The sequence below is a fragment of the Panthera uncia genome (assembly GCF_023721935.1).
Source record: "Panthera uncia isolate 11264 chromosome A1 unlocalized genomic scaffold, Puncia_PCG_1.0 HiC_scaffold_16, whole genome shotgun sequence".
Classification (NCBI taxonomy): domain Eukaryota; kingdom Metazoa; phylum Chordata; class Mammalia; order Carnivora; family Felidae; genus Panthera; species Panthera uncia.
Window position 1 is genome coordinate 68,909,508 of NW_026057576.1, and position 18,868 is coordinate 68,928,375.

The 18,868-nt window shown below is 41.4% G+C and overlaps 1 protein-coding gene across 4 annotated transcripts in view; it reads right to left on the minus strand.

Annotated features, from left to right (window-relative positions):
- The window catches only part of GGACT (gamma-glutamylamine cyclotransferase), a 47,380-nt gene that overhangs the window by 19,849 nt on the left and 8,663 nt on the right, over positions 1-18,868 (minus strand). The window contains exon 3 of one of the 4 annotated variants that reach the window (XR_007461159.1): positions 13,808-18,244. The exons of the other annotated variants lie outside the window; for them this stretch is intronic. The gene's annotated coding sequence lies outside the window, so the exon portion shown is untranslated. Of the gene's footprint in view, positions 1-13,807; positions 18,245-18,868 lie in introns of those variants that run through there. 4 annotated transcript variants of the gene reach the window in all.

Here is an 18,868-nt window from a genome sequence, read left to right on the forward strand (position 1 = left end):
ATACCATAATCAAGTGGGATTTATCCCTGGATGCAAAGATGGTTCAACACACACAAGTCAACAAATATGACAAATATGACATTAATAGAATGAAAGATAAAATCATACGATCATCTCGATAGATGCAGAAAAAGCATTTGACAAAAGCACAACATCCTTTCACGATAGAAACTCTCAACAAACTAGGTACAGAAGGAACATACCTCATCATAATAAAGTTTATATATGACAAACCCACAGCTGACAACAAAATAGTGAAAAGCTTAAAGCTTTTCCTCTAAGATTAGGAAAAAGACAAGGATGCCCACTCTCACCAGTCTTATTCAACATACTACTAGAAGTCCTGGCCAGAGCAGTCAGGCTAGATGAAGACATAAAAGGCATCTATGCTGGAAAGGAAGAAGTAAGACTGTCTTTGTATGAAAACTATACATTCTTGTATATAGAAAATTCTAGAGAGTCTTCCAAAAAACTGTTAGAGCTAATTAACAAATTTAGTTAAGCTGCAGAATACAAAATCAACACAAAGAAATCAATTGTATTCTATACAATAATGACAAAATATCTGAAAAAGAACTAAGGAAACAATCCCAGTCACAAAAGCACCAAAAAGAATAAAATTCCTAGGAATAAATTCAACCAAGGAGGTGAGGGATCAGTGCACTGAAAACTGTAAGACTTTGATTAAAAATAATTGAAGACATGAACAAATGGGAAGATAGTCCATATTCATGGATTGGAAGAATTAATATTGTTACAATGTCCATATTACCCAAAGCTATATATAGGTTCAATGCAATCTCTATCAAAATCTCAATGGCATTTTTGACAGAAATATAAAAGACAATCCTAAAACTTGTACAGGACCACAAAAGACCCTAAATAGACAAAGCAGTCCTGAGAAAGTAAAACAAAGCTGGAGACATCACACTTCATGATTTAAAACTGTACTACAAAGCTACAGTAATTAAAACAGTATGGTAGTGGCATAAACATAGATACATTGACAATGGAACAGAATTGACAGTCCAGAAATAAACCCCAGTGTATACAGTCAACTAATATTATACATGGAACCAAGAATACAAAACGGGAAAAGGACAGTCTCTTCAATAAATAGAGTCAGGAAAACTGAACAGCCACATGCAGAAAAATACAATTGAATACTTACCTTACACCACTTCAAAAATTAACTTGAAATGGATTAGAGATTAAATTAAGACCCGAAACTTAAATTCTCACAAGAAAATACAGGGGAAAAGCTCCTGGACATTGGTCTTGTCAACAATTTTTCAGATATGACACCAAAAGCAACAGCAACAAAAACAAAAATCTGTGAGACTACATCAAACTAAAAAGGTTCTCTACAGCAAAAGAAACAATTAGCAATGAAAAGGCAACCTATGGAATGGGACACAATACTCGCAAACCATATATCTGATAAAGGGTCAATATCCAAAATATATTTAAAAAAAAAAAACGCCTACAACTCAGTAACAACAACAACAAAAACAAACAATCTGATTAAAAAAGGGGCAGAGGAACTGAATAGACATTTTCCCAAAGACATACAAAGGGCCAATAGGTACATAAAAAGGTGCTCAACATCGGAAAAATGCAAATAAAAACCACAGTGAGGGGCACCTGGGTGGCTCAGTTGGTTAAGCATCTGACTCTTGTGCTCTACATTGACAGTATGGAGCCTGCTTGGGATTTTCTCTCTCTCTCTCTGCCCCTTCCCAGCTCCTGTGCTCTCTCTAAATAAATAAACATTAGAAAAAAACTACAATGAGGTATCACCTCATACCTGTCAGAATGACTATCACCAAAAAGATGAGGTAACAAAGGTTGGCAAGGGCTAGAAAAAAGGCAACCCTTCTGCACTGTTGGTGGGAATGTAAATTGGTACAGCTGCTATGGAAAACAGTATGGTAGATCATATGAGGTCACAGAGAAATTAAAAACAGAACTACTATATGATCCAGTAATCCCACTCACAGGTATATATACAAAGAGATATCTGCACTCCTGTGTCACCGCACTAATTGCAACAGCCAAGATACAGAAACAACCTAAATGTCTGTCAACAGATGAATGGATAAAAAAGATTGTATGTGCATGTAACATATGGAATACTACTCATCCATGAAAAAGAAGGAAACCCTGCTGTATGCAACAACATGGATCAACCTTGAGGGCATATTAAATGAACGTCAGAGAAAGACAGAAAGCCAAACTTGTAGAAACAGAGTAGAATGGCAATTACCAGGTGCTGGGGCTGGGTGAAATGGGGAGATGTTGATCAAAGGGTACAAACTTCCAGTTAGAAGATGAATACATTCTTGGGATCTAATGCACAGCACTGTGAATACAGTTAACAGTACTATATTATATATTTGACAGGAGAGATCTTAAATGTCACCACAAAAAAGAAATAATAGGGATGCTTGGCTGGCTCAGTCAGTAGAGCATGCAACTCTTGATCTCAGGGTCATGGGTTTGAGCCCCTCATGGGTTAGAGATTACTTAAATAAAAATTAGCCTGGGTGGCTTAGTCGGTTAAGTGTCTGACTCTTGAATTAGGCTCAGGTCATGATCTTGCAGTTTGTGAGATCGAGCCCCACATAGGGCTCTGTGCTGACAGTGTGGAGCCTGCTTGGGATTCTCTCTCTCTCCTCTCTCTGCTTCTCCCCCTCCTCGTGTGCGCTTCCTCTCAAAATAAATAAACATGTAAAAATAAGTAAAACTTAAAAAAAAAGAAATTAACAACATGTGACATGATAGAGATGTAAGCTGGTACTATGGTGGTAATCATATTGCAATATATAAATGTATCAGATTGGGGCACCAGGGTGGCTCAGTCAGTTGTTCAGCTTCGGCTCAGGTCATGATCTCATGGTTCGTAAGTTCAAGCCCCACATGGGGCTCTCTACTGTCAGCTCAGAGCCTGCTTCAGATCTGTCTCCCCCTCTCTTTACCCCTCCCCTTACTCGCATGTATGCATGCATGCTCTCTATCTCAATAATAAACATTAAAACAAATAAATGTATCAGATCAACACACTGTATGCTTAAACTTATATGCCAATTATATCAACAAAGCTGGAAAAAATACCAATGGAATTTCTTTCTGTAGTAATGGGAATGTTATAGAATTAGACAGTAGTGATGGTTGTACAACCTTGTTAATATACTAAAAACCACTGAATTACATGCACTTTGATATGGTGAATTTTATGGTATGTGAATTCTATCTCAATAAAAATAACTGGTTAAAAAAATCAGTTGAACAGAATAGAGAGTCTAGAAGTAGATAAAGGTACCAAGGTAATTCAAGAACGGACAGTCTTTAAAACAAAAGGTACTGGAAAACAGGATATCCATATTAAAAAAAAAAAAAAGAACTCATCTCATTCCATATACTTAAAATGTGTGCAAACTGTAAGAGTAACAATTCTAGAAGAAAAGCTTTTGATAGGACACAAAAAGTACAAATAAACAGAGAACATGGATAAGATGGACTTCATCAGAATCAAAACCTGCTCTCAAAAGGCTCTGATGATTAAATGGAAGGGCAAACTCAGACTGGGAAAAACATCTCCAAAACACACACAGATAGACCTTGGAGATACTGCGGGTATGGTTCCAGATAACTGCAATATAGCAAACATTGCAATAAAGCAAGTCAAATGAATTTTCTGGTTTTCCAGTGCATATAAAAGTTATGTTTACACTATGCTTTATATTAAGTGTGCAACAGCATTATGTCTAAAAAACTGTACACATGTTAATTTAAAAAATACTTTATTACTAAAAAAATGCTAACTGCCTGAGCTTTCAGCAAGTTGTAACCACTGATCACAGATAACAAATACAGTTCTCCCTTGAACACAGGTTTGAACTCTGTGGGTCCATTTATAATTGAATTCTTTTTGAGAAATACAGTACTGTAAATGCTTTTTCTCTTCTTTATGATTTTCTTAATAACATTTTTTCTTTAGCTTACTTTGTCGCAAGAATACAGTATGTAATACATATAATATGTAAAATATGTGTTAATCACCTGTTTGTTATCAATAAGTCTTCTGGTCAACAGTAAGCTATTAGTAGTTAAGTTTTTGGGGAGTCCAAGTTACATGCATACTTTGGGCTATTTGTAGGGGGGCTGGTGTCCCTAGCCCCCTCCATTGTTCAAGATTCAGCTGTTTAATATTAATAGAAAAGATTAAAATATTGCAATAATTACCAAAATGTGACACAGAGACATGAAGTGAGCAACTGCTATTGGAAAAATAGCAACTGTAGACTTGCTTGGAACAGGGTTGCCACGAACATTCAATTTGTAAAAACAAAAAACCACACAAAAAACAAAAAAACACCTAATTATCTGCAAAGTGCAATGAAGTGATGTGCAATAAAACAAGGTATGCCTGAATATATTTGATAAATTACTTATATCCAGAATATACAGAGAACTCTTAAAAATCAGGAAGAAGAAAAACAGCCCAATTAAAACTGGGCAAAAGATTTAAACGCTCTCCTGACATATGAATCTCATAAGCACATGAAAAGATGCTTAATGACATTAATCATTAGAGAAATGCAAATAAAAACTATAGTAAGGTACTATCATAGAATGGGTAAAATTGAAAAGACTACTGATACCAAGTGTTGACAAAGATGTAGGGCAACTGAAACTATACGTTGCTTTTGGAAAAGAGTGCAGCAACTTTGGAAAACAATCTTAAAAAATTAAAGATATGTTTATCATACAACCTAGCAATCTCACTCTTGGGAACATACTCAAGATGAATAATTTCATATCCTGCATGAAGACCTATATATGAATGTCTACAGCAGTTCTATTCATAGTAGGCAACAGCTGGAAATAACCCAAATGTCCATCAACCTGAGAATGCATAGACAATTTGAGGAGTATAGATGTAATAATACAGATAAATCTCAAATGTATATGCCAAGTGAAAGAAGCCAGATGCAAAAGGCTACATGCCATATGATGAGTGTCCACTGACATTTTGGAAAACACAAATCAGAGGGGCAGAAAACAGCAGTGGCTGCTCCGGCTGGGAGAATAGAGGAAATGGACTGCACAGGGGCATGAGGCAACCTTCTGGGTTCATGAAAATATTCTGTATCTGCTTATAGTGGGGAGCACATGAGTATATACATTTGTAAAAATTCACTGAACTGAAAAAAAATTACTGAACTTCAAATATTAAATAGGTGAATTTCATCTCATATAAATCAATAAAGCCAACTTATTTTTTAAAGGCCTGCCAAACATCAGTATTTGTACAAAGTCCCCTTTATCCACTCTGATTGTACTTGCTTTTTTTTTAAAGATTTTTTTATTTTTAAGTAATCTCTACAACTCAGAACCCCGAGATGAAGAGTCGCATGCTCCACTGATTGAGCCAGCCAGGCACCCCTGTACTTGCTTTTTTGCAGTATGTTAGGATTCCATAAATTTTAGGCCTTATCTTTGCCAAACTGATTTATCCATTCCTCTGCCTCAATTTCAATGAAGATCGCTGATAAGTCTCTTTACATTCTCGTTTCTTAGCTTTTACCCAGGGGAGCTTAACTCAAGTCTCCATCTGGAAACAAGATGGAATTGCCCTGGGTTCAAGTTCTAGCCCCACCAGGACACCAGGATTACCCATTTCCTGGGTGAGTGAAAACCCTTCCTCAGCCAGGCCCGTAAGAAGATTTAATAAGGATGTGGAGCACCAGGTTTGGCCTCAGGCACAATGCCTGTTTCTACTATTTTCACCTAGTGATCCTCTCAGTTAAGGACCCATATCTCTGCCATCATCACCTGCCCTCATTAGATGCCTGTGACTTGCCTGGGTTTTTTTGTTATAGATAGTTCCATTTCTTCACATAATCTATCTTTGTTCTCCCAGACTCTTGTATGAGTTCTGTGTGTATGTGTGTGTTCCTGGGACACAGTGTCCTAAAAAATACAGTGCAGCTCTTCTCTAAAGCATTAGGGCACGTGTCCCAAAAAGACTGACGTACGTGTGGGAGAAATCTTTGCTGTCCAGAATGTCTCCGACAGCACATGCTGTACCCCCACCCCCACCTCCAGGGCTGGTGATTGTGGGGGATCATTTCATCACATGCACATGCCCCCAGAGCACCCACCACTCACACACTGTCTCATCTACCCAGTCCCAAGAAACACCTCTTTTCTCCCTAACTTTTGACTCTGCACCCATAGGTAAGCTCTTGGCTGCACTCACCTGTCTCGTAAACATTAAAATTCCTGGAGGAACATTTTAAACTTTGTTTCAGTATTTCAAGTTACATTTCTTATTAACTCACCATTAGATCTAAACTTCCTTGAGCTCACCATTAATTATCTCAACTTCCCTGAACTTTGTTTTATATTTCCTTTTGGTTCTCATTTTCTCATATGAGCAAAATTTCCGTATTAGTTACCAACTGCCCAGGAGAGTTGCTTATTCCTGAGTGTTAGTGAGAGGTAAGACCCACCTTTTGCTCCATTACTTCCATTTCTGACCCATTTTAGAGGTTGTGTTAGCAATGAGGGCTCTCCTGAAACATGGGACCTATTTCAAAATGTGATTTTTAAAGGCCAAGCATTCTCCAAGTGGGTTCCCTTTTGCTACCTTCAAAACAAAAGCAAATCTGTGCAATAAATATTCCCTTAGAACTTAGCTATGCTGCTGCCCAGAGGTGCTTTTCATACTTGACCCCGGGCCTGAGAGGGCAGAAGTGCTGCCCTGTGGGGGGACTGGCTTCGGGACCAGACAAGCCTGGGCAGTGACACTGGCAAATGACCAAACCTGTGGCCCTCAGTTTCCTTCTCTGTCCAATCACACAGCAGCACTTCACAGAGGTATGGTAGGCATCCCCCAAGATAACCCAGGTAAAGCACCCAGCACAGAGCCTCAGGTGTGTGTGTACCCAACCAATTGGAGTCAGTCTGGGTTGCTGTAACAAAACTACCATGGACTGAATGATTAATAAACAACACACACTTGCTTCTCACAGTTCTGGAGGCTAAAAAGTCCGAGATCAAGGCACTTGGCAGATTCAGTGTCTGGTGAGGGCCCGCGTTCTGGCTCAAGGATGGCATCTTCTTACTGAGGTCTCACACGACAGGAGGGCCAAGGGAGTTCTCTGGGGTCTCTTTGTAAGTACACTAATTCCATCAGGGGGGTCCACTTTCACAACCGAATCACCTCCAAAAAGCCCTACATCCAAATAGCATCACATTGGAGGTTTAGATTTCAACAGATGAATTTGGGGGGCACACATTCAGACCATAGCAGTGTTATTTTGAATGAAATAAACAAATAGAAAAATATTAGTTCTGCCCAAGAGATCACTCTCCATAGTCTCCCTGCTCTGAGAAAATACTGGAAACAGGCTTACTGCCTGGGGTCCTCTTCCGGGCTGTGTGACATAGTGGGACTCAAAAGGACTGGATTGGGGGCAGCCCCTGGGGGACCTCACTTAGCCTCACAGGGAGGAAACTTCCATCTTGCCCACCTCACTGGCTCTTCCATAATGTTCGAGTTACTGGATGCACACAGAAGCACTGTAAAATAACTTTTCCATAAAATGACAAGCCCCGCCCACCACCCGTGTGGTCCTCCAGTTGCACACACTTGACAGCAAATACTCTAGGTGTTCTATTCAACTAAGTTCAGGGGAGGTGACATCTTGATTTTTATTCTCACAAATACACTTTAGTTTTGGAAGAAAAGCAACACTTCCTTGCATAATCACCATCCTCTCCAAATCTGGTGTGAATAATAATCACGGCCGGCACATAACACAGAACTTACAAAGATTCAGGTATACTTTTAAGCACTTTACATATCTGAACTGATTTAATCATCACAGAAACCTATGAAGTAGGCAACTTTATTTCCATCTTACCCCTGAAGAAGTGGAGACAGAGGGTGTAAGTAAAAAGTGTTGACTTGACCAAAGTCAAATAGCTAGTAAGTAGCAGAGCTGGGATCTGGATCCAGCTGGTCTGACTCGAGTTCAGGCTCTTAACTACCTAGAAAAAAGTGCTCCTATTCCCTGCCCTGGCCCCATGACACACTGAAAAATAAAGCAGAAGTAAATGGTTATTTATCTTGAATTGCAAGGGTAGTTTACATAACCTTACTTGGATAAATCATATGTGCTATTACAGCCTGAACTGTGCGCCCGCCCCCTCCCCCCCCCCCAATTCATATGTTGAAGTCCTAGTCTCTAGGACCTCAGAATGTGACTGTATTTGGAGACAGGCCCTTTAAAGAGGTGATTAAATTAAAATGAGGTCGTTAGGGGGGGCCCTAATCCAGTCTGACTGGTGTCCTTGTAAGAAGAGATTTGGACATCAACACGTACAGGCACAGAGGAGAGACCAAGTGAGGACACAGGGAGAAGTGTTTTGTTTTTTCCAGTTACTTCATTTTTACTACTACACATTTTCAGCAAACAAATCAAGGTGTAAACAGGATTTACTTCACATTATTATCTGGATCTTTGTCAAATAAACAGGAAATTCTCTTTAAATAACCATCTCACTGCCCGCAAATGAGCGCAAACTTGCCTGCATATCACAAATGAGTCATAAACCAAGGACAGAGGCCTCAGGAGAAACCAACCCCACCACGCCTGGATCTTGGACTTTCGTCCTCCAGAACCATGAGGAAGAGACTTCTGCTAAGTCTGCGGTGCTTTGTCACAGCAGCCCACGCAGACTCAGGCAGTGTGGATGTGAGATCCACCTTCCCCTCTGGCCTCCACCTGATGAGCTCACTTCCCTCAGCCCCCACTGAGCCCACTGGGACAGGCACACTGCCTGTGTGCCAGCCCCAGTATCCAGTCTAACTCAAACTGGACTCCCTGTTTTCCTCTCCAAGGTGGATCTTCTCCCAACTCTCTCCTTGACCGGCATCAATTCCAAGTCTGTCCCCTCAAAGCAGCCGCATGCCACCCTCCTGTCCACAGCCTCTGCCCTTACCCACCTTCAAACAGCTACAATCCAGATCATTACTCTCCTTTCAGGAGCTCTAGCCCCTGCCTTCACCCCTGAGCCGTACCGAGCTTCCTGAGGCCAAGCTCAAGGGCTGCAGGCTGTGTCCTGACAGGGTTCGGGGTCCAGACACCATGTGTCCCATCTAGCTGTTTGCATCCCTACCCTGTAACTCTAGCTTGCTGCCCTGCTGCTGCTCCCCAAAACCCTCCCCAGCTTAGCGTCCCCCGAATCCTAACCTTTTACTGCTACCTGGACCACACTTACACCTTCCTGCTCAAATCCAACCCAGCCCTAAAATCTCAGCCCAGACCCTGCATCTGTCCCAAAGCCTTCTCTGCTTGTATCTTAGTGCCCCAGTCACATTCTGCCCTACATTTCAGTTATTTTCGCTCTTACTAAATTTCTGAAGGACAGGTGACACATTTTAACTTGTTCCCCATAATGTGTGGAGAAAATTAATGAGTATTTTTGCCTGGTCCTGGGAATTCTCAATTAGCCAATTTCTTTTGCCTGTTTTGATCAGAAAGAAAGAAATGACAACAGTTTCCAAGCAGATACTTCGTTTAAAGCTGCCTCTTCTGACAACAGGATTGTTGTCAGAAGCAAGGATCATTAGTTCACTAGACACACCAGTGTTGTGTACTTACTGCGGATAGAGAACGCAAAGAGGATACGGGCCTGAGAAGTGGCCACTTGCTACGCTGGGTCTGGACAGTGGCACTGGGCATCCACCCAGGGCTGGCTGACACCGGCCGGCTGTGAGGACACAAATGTGAGCTATGCCCTCAAGCTCAAAGTCCAGAAGAAAGGTGGGGCATGTGCTCAGAGAACTCTACAGTGGACAGTGGTATGAAAACGAAGTAGTGAACAAGATCTACTGACTGTTATGGGCTGAATCTGTACCTGCCCCAACCCGCAGCCAAATTCATATGTTAAAACCCTAAACCCCCAGCACCTCAGAACGTGACCCTATTTGGAGACAGTGCTTTAGCCAGGTCATTGAGTTAAAATGAGGTCTTCAGAGCCTTAATCCAGTGTGACTGGTGTCCCTATAAAAAGGGGAAAACTGGACACACAGACACCAGGGACACTTGAGCACAGAGGAAAGGCCATGTGAGTACACTAGGAGAAGGCGGCCGTCTGCCAGCCCAGGAGACACCCCTCAGGAGACACCAAGCCTGATCTGGACTTGTAGCCTCCATGCTCTCTGTTGTTTAAGCCCCTAGTCTGTGAAATGTTGTTACAGCCACCCTAGCAAACTCCTGTCAAACAACTCAAATGATAATGTGATCTACGATACAACGTGGATGAAGCCGGAAAACATCCTGAGTGATGGAAGCCAGACATGAGGTCACACGTTGTTCGATTCCATGATATGGAACACCAGGATGGGCAAATCCACAGACCAGGAAAGCAGATTGGTGGTTGCCAGGGGCTGAGGGCAGTGAGAAGTGACTGCCGAGCATACAAGGAGTTTTCTTTTCAGGTTGATGAAAATGTTCTGGAACTACACGGAGGTGGTCGTACATTGTTATGATAGTGCTGAAATGTCCCTGAATTCTTCACTTTAAAAACAGTGAATTTTATATTATGTGAATTTCACCTAAATAAAAAACTCTTAAATTAAAAAAAAAATCTTTAAAGAGATACACAAATAATACACTATTGGAATACAATATGTTGAGTGACCAAGTGAAAGTGCTGGTACAGAGGGTAATGAAGAACAGAAAGGGACAGAGGAATTCTGCTTGTGATTTGGACGTGAACTGACCCTGAGAGGAGGGCAAAGGTCATCCTGAGAGTGACAGGAGGAGAGTGGGAGGGGAGGCTTTCCCTGCGGGGAGATGGGTGGGACCTGGGTCCCCAGGTAGGAAGGTGGGGCTGCCAGCAGCCCAGGACTGGGCCTGCTTTCAGAGGATGGACAAGAGGAGTCTGGGGTCTGCAAAGTGGACTCGGCTGAGCTCCCAAAACATGGGAAGTTTCAACGTATCTGTTCCTGGGCCCCTTCCCTGGAGAGTTTAATGTAGCATGTCTGAAGTCGGGAACAGGAACCTGTATTTATAATAAAATACAACATTTCTGAAAGCTCTCTAGTGATTAATCTTTAGGGAAACCATTTATTTCCCAGTGAGTCTTTCCCATTTAAGGGAAAGGTCTTTCAGGGTTTTTGCCCCCAGCTTTACTGAAGTATAATTGGCGAATTAAAATTGTGTATATTTAAGGTGTACAATGTGATGATTTGATACATGTACTCATTGTGAAATGACTACCACCATCAAGCTAATTACCACATCTGTCACCTCAGTTATCGTGTGTGTGTGTGTGTGTGTGTGTGTGTGTGTGTGTGTGGTGAAAATATGATCTAGGCTCTTAGCGAATTTTAAGAATACGATACAGTATAATGATAGTCACCATGCTGCACGTTAGCTCCCTAGAGTGTATTGATATCACGGCTGGAATTCTGTGTCCTCTGACCACCACCTTCCATTCCCCTCTCCCCCCAGACCTTGGCAACCAGCATTCTACTCTCTGCTTCTATGAGTTCAACACTTTCAGAGTCCACATATAAGTGATACTATACAGTATTGATCATTCTGTGCTTGGCTTATTTCACTTAGCATAACATCCCTAGGTTCATCCATGTTGTTGCAAATATCAGGATTTTCTTTTTTTTTTTATGGTTGAATAATATACATATGATATGAATATATTATACATAATATGAATGATAGTACATACATAAAATTCCATTATGATATATATATATATATATATATATATATAATTCCATTTGTTTTTTTTTTTTTAACGTTTATTTTTGAGACAGAGAGAGACAGAGCATGAACGGAGGAGGGTCAGAGAGAGAGGGAGACCCAGAATCTGAAACAGGCTCCAGGCTCTGAGCTGTCAGCACAGAGCCCGACGCGGGGCTCGAACTCACAGACTGTGAGATCATGACCTGAGCCAAAGTTGGACACTCAACAGACTGAGCCACCCAGGTGCCCCTATATAATTCCATTTGTAATGGAATATTATACACACTTTATCATCTGTTGACACTTAGGTTGTTTCCATATCTTGCCTACTATAAGGTCCTTCAGTTTTATGCTGATGCTACTGTAGAATTACTAACCTTTGGGTTAAAGAGGCTTCATTATTTTTTGTACACTATAAAAACACTGATTCACAAGATTTTCTAGAAAAGATTTTTGCTTAACCTTCAGCTATATGGAAAGTTCCAATTAACCAGAAAAACAAATTTTCCAAATATTAAAGATTTCACATGTATAGAAACCTGTATCTTTTAAAAAATAAAATGCTTCAAGTGTCCAAGTTACACAAAAAGGAAAACAAAATACATAAAAAGTAAAGATGATATAAAAAGATCTCAAGATAACTAAAAGGTGGTCTTTTCCAAGTTTAATACACATTAGCCCTTTCAATTGCTCCATCATTTTATGTAACTATGAGACTGTTTCCCAAACACTATTACTGAATACAAATTTTCTAAGAGCATCATGTTTTCACTCACTTATGATTCAAGGTCAGCCTTAAGTGCAAGTATTAAGCAACAGGAATAACCATTTTAAAACATGTGGAATAAATTCCATTTTTAACTTTCAACACCTGGTGTCAGCAGCATAACACAGTACAGGGCTATACAGGCTCTGTGCTGGGTGTGCCCCAGGGTGGTGGCAGCCAGCCCTTCATGGGGGAGGGAAGCAGGGTCCCAGTTCACACCTTCCAGAAGCATGACTTTACCATTCTCCCAGATGGCTGCATTCCCAGGAATCACTCGGGGTTAATGGATGGTCTCTATGCTTGTTTTTAACTTTGAACATAATGATGCTAGGAAAAGACTAGAGTGAAGTAAACCTGAAATACTTTTTCTCCACATACAGGGTTTCACAAGTGATGGCCTGTCTACCTCCCCCTCCCCAATCCTATGACCCTGTGCCCACTACTTATGCACATCTACTTCCCCAACGTGCAGGTAATCTTGTTTACGTTGGCTTGCTGACGACACACCTGAAATACAAAATACAAAATCTCTGTGGAAACATCACTCTTTAAAGTAACTGGTTGGTGTTCAGGTCAAACTTCAAACAAAGGGGAGATGTCAGGAAGGAGAAGCCATCCTTCAGATGTCCTCAGTAAAGATCACAGCGTTGACCTCCAAGAGGGATCTGCTAGAACCGTAGAGCCTGGTACAGTTCAGCCTGCCCTCAGCCTGCCCTCAAACCCAAGCAACCTTCATGTGTCATTTCACTACCAAATAACAGTGTGGGTGGAGAACATGTGTGAGATAAAACTGAAGGGATTACAGCCGAGCTCCCACAGCCTGAGCATGTGCTTTAAAATGAGGTAATGGCCCAGCAGCTCCCACTTGTTTCCTGGCAGCAAAGGGATCCTGCAAAGCCCTGTCTGCAGAAGCTGGTTTCCACCCACTGAAGTCCATGAACCAATCTGCTTAACAGCAAGTAATAAGAAAGCATTGGTGTTTTTTCAAACAGCAGGCATCTCATCACAAGTTTCTGAAGATGATGCCTGCTGCGGCTGGGTGCACACGCATAATCTGGGAGGCATCGGCACCGCCTGGTGACCTAAGCCCTCTTTCTTCTCACTTCAACTGCTCCCAGCTACTGATGACAAGGCCTCTCCTTGCCCACGTGGATGGCCACCTCCTAAATGGTCTCACTGCCCCAGGCTTGCCCTCCCCCCCCCCCCACCTGCAACTGCATGCAAGACCGTGCCCCTCCCCATTTCCCAGCCTGGGCATCTGAGGGGCCCCCTCAGATGACCCTAATGATCCTCTCCCCTACTGACAGTGTCCCTGTGTGATTCGTGCCCCTTGTGCAAAGGCTAGCTTTAGTGACTTGATTCAAATGAACACAATACAGAGGATGTGATGGGATGTTACTTCTGAGATTAGGTTTTAAATAGACTGTGCCTTCCGTCTGGAGGGCTCTCTGGTACACTCTTTCCCTCAGACCCCTCGCTGTCAGGGAAGCCAGCTGCCATGCTGTGAGACTCCCTAAGGAGACACCCATGTGGAGAGGAGCTGAGGTCTCTGCCGACAGCCAGAAAGGCCCCAAGGCCTGCTGGCTGTCACATGAGTGAGCTCAGATGCTCCTCCAGTCAGCTGGGAGGTGACCACAGCCCCAGCCCACACCCTGTCTGCAGCCTGCTGAAGACCCTGAGCTAGAGCCACGAGCCAAGCAGCTCCCGGATTCTCACCTGCAGAAAATGGGGGATAATGCATGTTGTCTGCAGCCACTGATGTTAAGGATAATTTGTTATGCAGCTCTAGACAACAAATTCTAAAGGGTCAAGCCTAAGTTTCTGCATGTGGCTCACGCAGGACAATGTGTCCAGCTGCATCTTTCTCTTCAGCCATATCTAGGCCATGCCTTACACTGCTCTGTGGCAGGTATAATCTGACCCCCTCTTTGCTCATAAGGCTGCCATTGCCCCTAAGGAACTTCTTCCTTCCTCAACATGCTGCCTGGCAAAATCCTACTCATCCTTCAAGGTTCCCAGGTCACTTCAAACATCATCTCCCCTGTGTAATCCTCCCTTGTGGGCAGAACTGTTTCTGTCACTGAGTCCTAAGAATGCATTTCCTTGCTTTCTGGCACAAGATGTTCCACATTCATCTTGGACTTTCTCTGCCCCAGGCCTGGAACCAGCCATTTCTCCAAGGAGCCCTAGTTTCCAGCTGTTAGTTGGTATTTAGAAGCCAAGATCTGGGTGTGAGGTGTGCTTATTGTTCTTGCGGTGTTATCTGCCCAAGAGGCTCCCTCAGTAGACTATGTACACATATATCTATATCTATATATCTATATCTATCTATACACACACACACACACACACACACACACACTTATATCCATACGTATTGAAAACCATGAGTTCACACTCACACACCTGACCCAATCCATACCACCACACGGTTCATCCTAGTTCTTGACATTTCTGTACTGACAACTCCCTTCAACAGTGGCATAGCTGGCTCATATGATCTTTGGTACAGTTAATTACATGATCAATCCTCCCATATGTAACTAATTTCCAATTTCAGTCACAACCATCTTCCCTGCACATAAACTCTCCTCTTGCCGCTCAGGCTCTGACAGCCCACATTGAGATAACCCTCTAAAAGGGCAGTCTACTCACCCCACTCAGCCTGGGACTCCCCGTGCTAGGTTTAGGGGTGGAGATGGTGACTTCTTCCCTTTATGGGAGGGGCTGCAAAGGTGCCCTGCACAGGTGCACACACAAGAGAATAGAAAGAATTTGTGGCCATTTGTGTAAGCCAGCACACCAGGCTCCTTGGTGTCACTGCTAACAGATGGCTTCCATTCTTAAGGTCCTCTTAGGAGAAAAGATGGCTGGCATTACACTGGCCATAATATCTTCATGCGAAGTAGTAGGAACTATGTAGGGCAGGGTGAGGAACAGGAGCAACCTCACTGACTCAGGTTCCTTTGCAAAACTTGGCAGAAGTCTCACACATTTCTCCTTCCTGTTTTTTACCATAACTTGAGGGACATGGTCACTCAGAATAAAACTGCAGATCAGGAACTAAGGAAGGAGACATTGGACATTTGGTGGTGACCACAATTTCTGCCACTCTCATTTTCTTTATTTACTGCATAACATCCTGCTTTCAGGAATTATCGAAGGCCTTGAATGAATCTTGGAAGCATTCCTGAGCCTCACCTATCACTAGGTTTGTAAATTCCCAATGTAAGTCATCCTAAGTGCACAGGAACTCTTAGAGAAGCTTAAGTGGCTGCTCGGATGCTATATACCACTACATCTCTGTTAGTCAAAAAATCCCATGTTGCAATGGGCCTTTCCAAGAGCTTACTGACTCTCCAAGAAAACCACCACCTATAAGGACATTTTATAACCCTTTACCTGTGAAAAAACACTATGCAAGGAGCAGATCAAAACTCCAAACCCAAGCAGCATAGCGTTCAAGAGAGGTGGGAGCAGAAAGTGGTGAAAACGGTCCTAGCTATCTGCCACATCAAAGGAAAGGGAGAAAGAAAAAGGGGAAAATAACACATGGAAGATAACCTCAGAAATGGGGGGACCGGCACAAGAGAACCACTCTTTTGGAAGTCCTAGGAAGGTTTATTTTGCAAAATGCCCCAGGAGGTAAGCCTTGATACATTTCAGATGAATTCATCTGAATCAATGCTGTTTCTCTGCAAGGAAAACCCAAGGACTGTTATTTAATGGAAAGGCACTACAGAAGTGTTTCTATTTATAAATTATTATAGCAGTGTAATCTTGATATTGTTCCAACATCTTTCAGATCATAGATGTATAGTGTTATTTCTGAAAGCAGGAGAAAGTATGGTATATGTCGAACACATCTGAAACAGACATGTTTCACTTTGTACTCAGGTAAAACTCTGCTACCTTTTAGCTATGTGACCTTGTTCAAGGTGTTTCATCTCTCTGAACCTCAGTTACATCAGGGATACTAAAGCACACCTCAGGGTTAATGTATGAAGATTATATGAGATAACGTATATAAAAATTCTGGTACACAGTGATTTTAATAAGTATTAGTCCCCTCCCAAGAGAAGGGTAAATCACAGAATTACTGTAAACACTAAACAATAGAATGGATCACAGATACAAAAGTGCCTGACATACAGTTTGTATGTTCGATAAATGTTAATTCCTTTTTTAACTTACTCATCCACACAAAAAGCTATATCCTAGTTATTTAGCATGGTTGAATGGTGTTTTTATAATGAAATTTAACCTTTCATGCATGTAAAAATTGTATAAACCCTCTCTGCATTAGTAAACACTGTATACTAAAAATGCAGCATATCCTTGGTTCATTGCAGCATTATTCACAATAGCAAAGAAGTGGAAGTAATCCAAGAGTCTGTCAATAGATGAATGGAGAAGTAAAATGTATCTACATACAAATATTCAGCCTTAAAGAAAAGAAATCCTGTCACGTGCTACAATTTGGATTCGCCTTAGGAACATCATGCTAAATGAAAGAAACGAGTCACAAAAAGACAAATACTGTATGATTCCACTTACATGAGGTACCTAGAATAGTCAAATTCATAGAGACAGAGAGTAGCATGGCAGTTGCTAGGGGCAGGGGGAGTGTAGGGGGTTGCTGTCTAATGGGTACACAGTTTCAGTTTTACAAGAAGTAACAGTTTTGGAGGTATGTTGTACAACACTGAATATACTTAACACTACTGAACTGTATACTTAAAAATGGTTAAGATGGTAAAGTTTATGTTATTTTTTTAACCACAATAAAAATTATTTTTTAAATGATGTAACTTGTGAGCTTTCATAATAATGCAAGATTGTCACACTGATTAATTATGGACTGTGCTACAGATAGCCTATGCAGTCTGCTGCCCAGAGCTGAATCTGTATCGTGCCTCAGGAGTTACTCTAGAGTATGCTTTCTTAAATAAATATATAGGATACGTTAGGATTCAGCTGCTAATGGAAAAAGTGGAACTTCACATCTTTTAGTACATAATATGTGCTATTACCATCAGAGAATTGTAAGATGTGAAAGCTGGAAGAAACTTATAAAATAAAAGGTAATCAAACTAAATGATTTATCTAAGGTCATATGGATAGTAATTATGAACAGAGCTGGAAAGAGAAAACATCTCCTGATTCCCCCTATAATCCTCTTATACAACCAACTCAGCTCTCCAGAATTCCTCACCTCTGAACTTCACTATTTAATACGCTGCCACCAGGGGGCAGCAGGTGTATTAGTCTGGTATTCTAAAACCCCAATTTAAGACCCCAATACCCATCTATTATCCCTTCCTCCACTTCCCCATATATATGCACATTTATAGGACCTTATTAATGTCAACAGGAATAAAGTTTAAAGAACATCTATAATAATTTTTTTTTAAACAAAATAAAGACTTGGGTCCAATGGAGGTAACAACCTTACTAATCCTTCATTATTTTTTATTTATTCCAATCCAAATTCCAATCCAACTACTACGTTAGTTTTAAACCAAAAATGACTTAGCTACAGAAACTCATCCCATTTCTATACATTTTGAACTACATTTCCCTAATACTTGGCCTCTTAGGTTTCATACCACAACAACCCCCGAAGCCCATCTGGCAACTTGTCCTCCATCTTTTTTCTTCACATCAGGCTCAGTTCTTCTTTCTAATGCCCCTGCATTACAAAGGAAGGTCTGTCAACAAGTCTAAGCAACTTTTCAGAAGTGAAACAGGGAGATTCTAGATGACAGTAATTTCCACTGTTCAAATGATACTACCAACCTGAAGCTCAAACTACGGCAGCTAATGGGTGAGACTTGATAGGGCCATCTCATAGCAATGACCTGTGCACCCTGAGACTTCCCACAGTTTCATCTAATTCAAGGAGTGAGGGACAACATTAGCAGTGACATTTAGGTACTTTAATCTAGGAAGCAACTGCACACTTTCAAGCAATAGAGACCAGTGACTATGGTCCCTAAGTCATCCAAAAAGAGGCATATGATCTTTATTTCACAAATTTCAAATGGTTTTCTTCCTTGAGCTTAATATGCTTAAATTAAAAAAAAAAAAGTATTTAAAGGCAAGTTTTCACTACTGCTTCAGACACATGGGAGCAGTCCATTTTTATTTAAAAAATTTTTAAGTTTATTTATTTATTTTGAGAGAGAGAGAGAGAGAGAGAGAGAGAGCACAAGTTGGGAAGGGACAGAGAGAAGGAGAGATGGAATCCCAAGCAGGCTCTGCACTATCAGCGCAGAGCCCGATGTGGGGCTCAGACTCACAAACTGTGAGATCA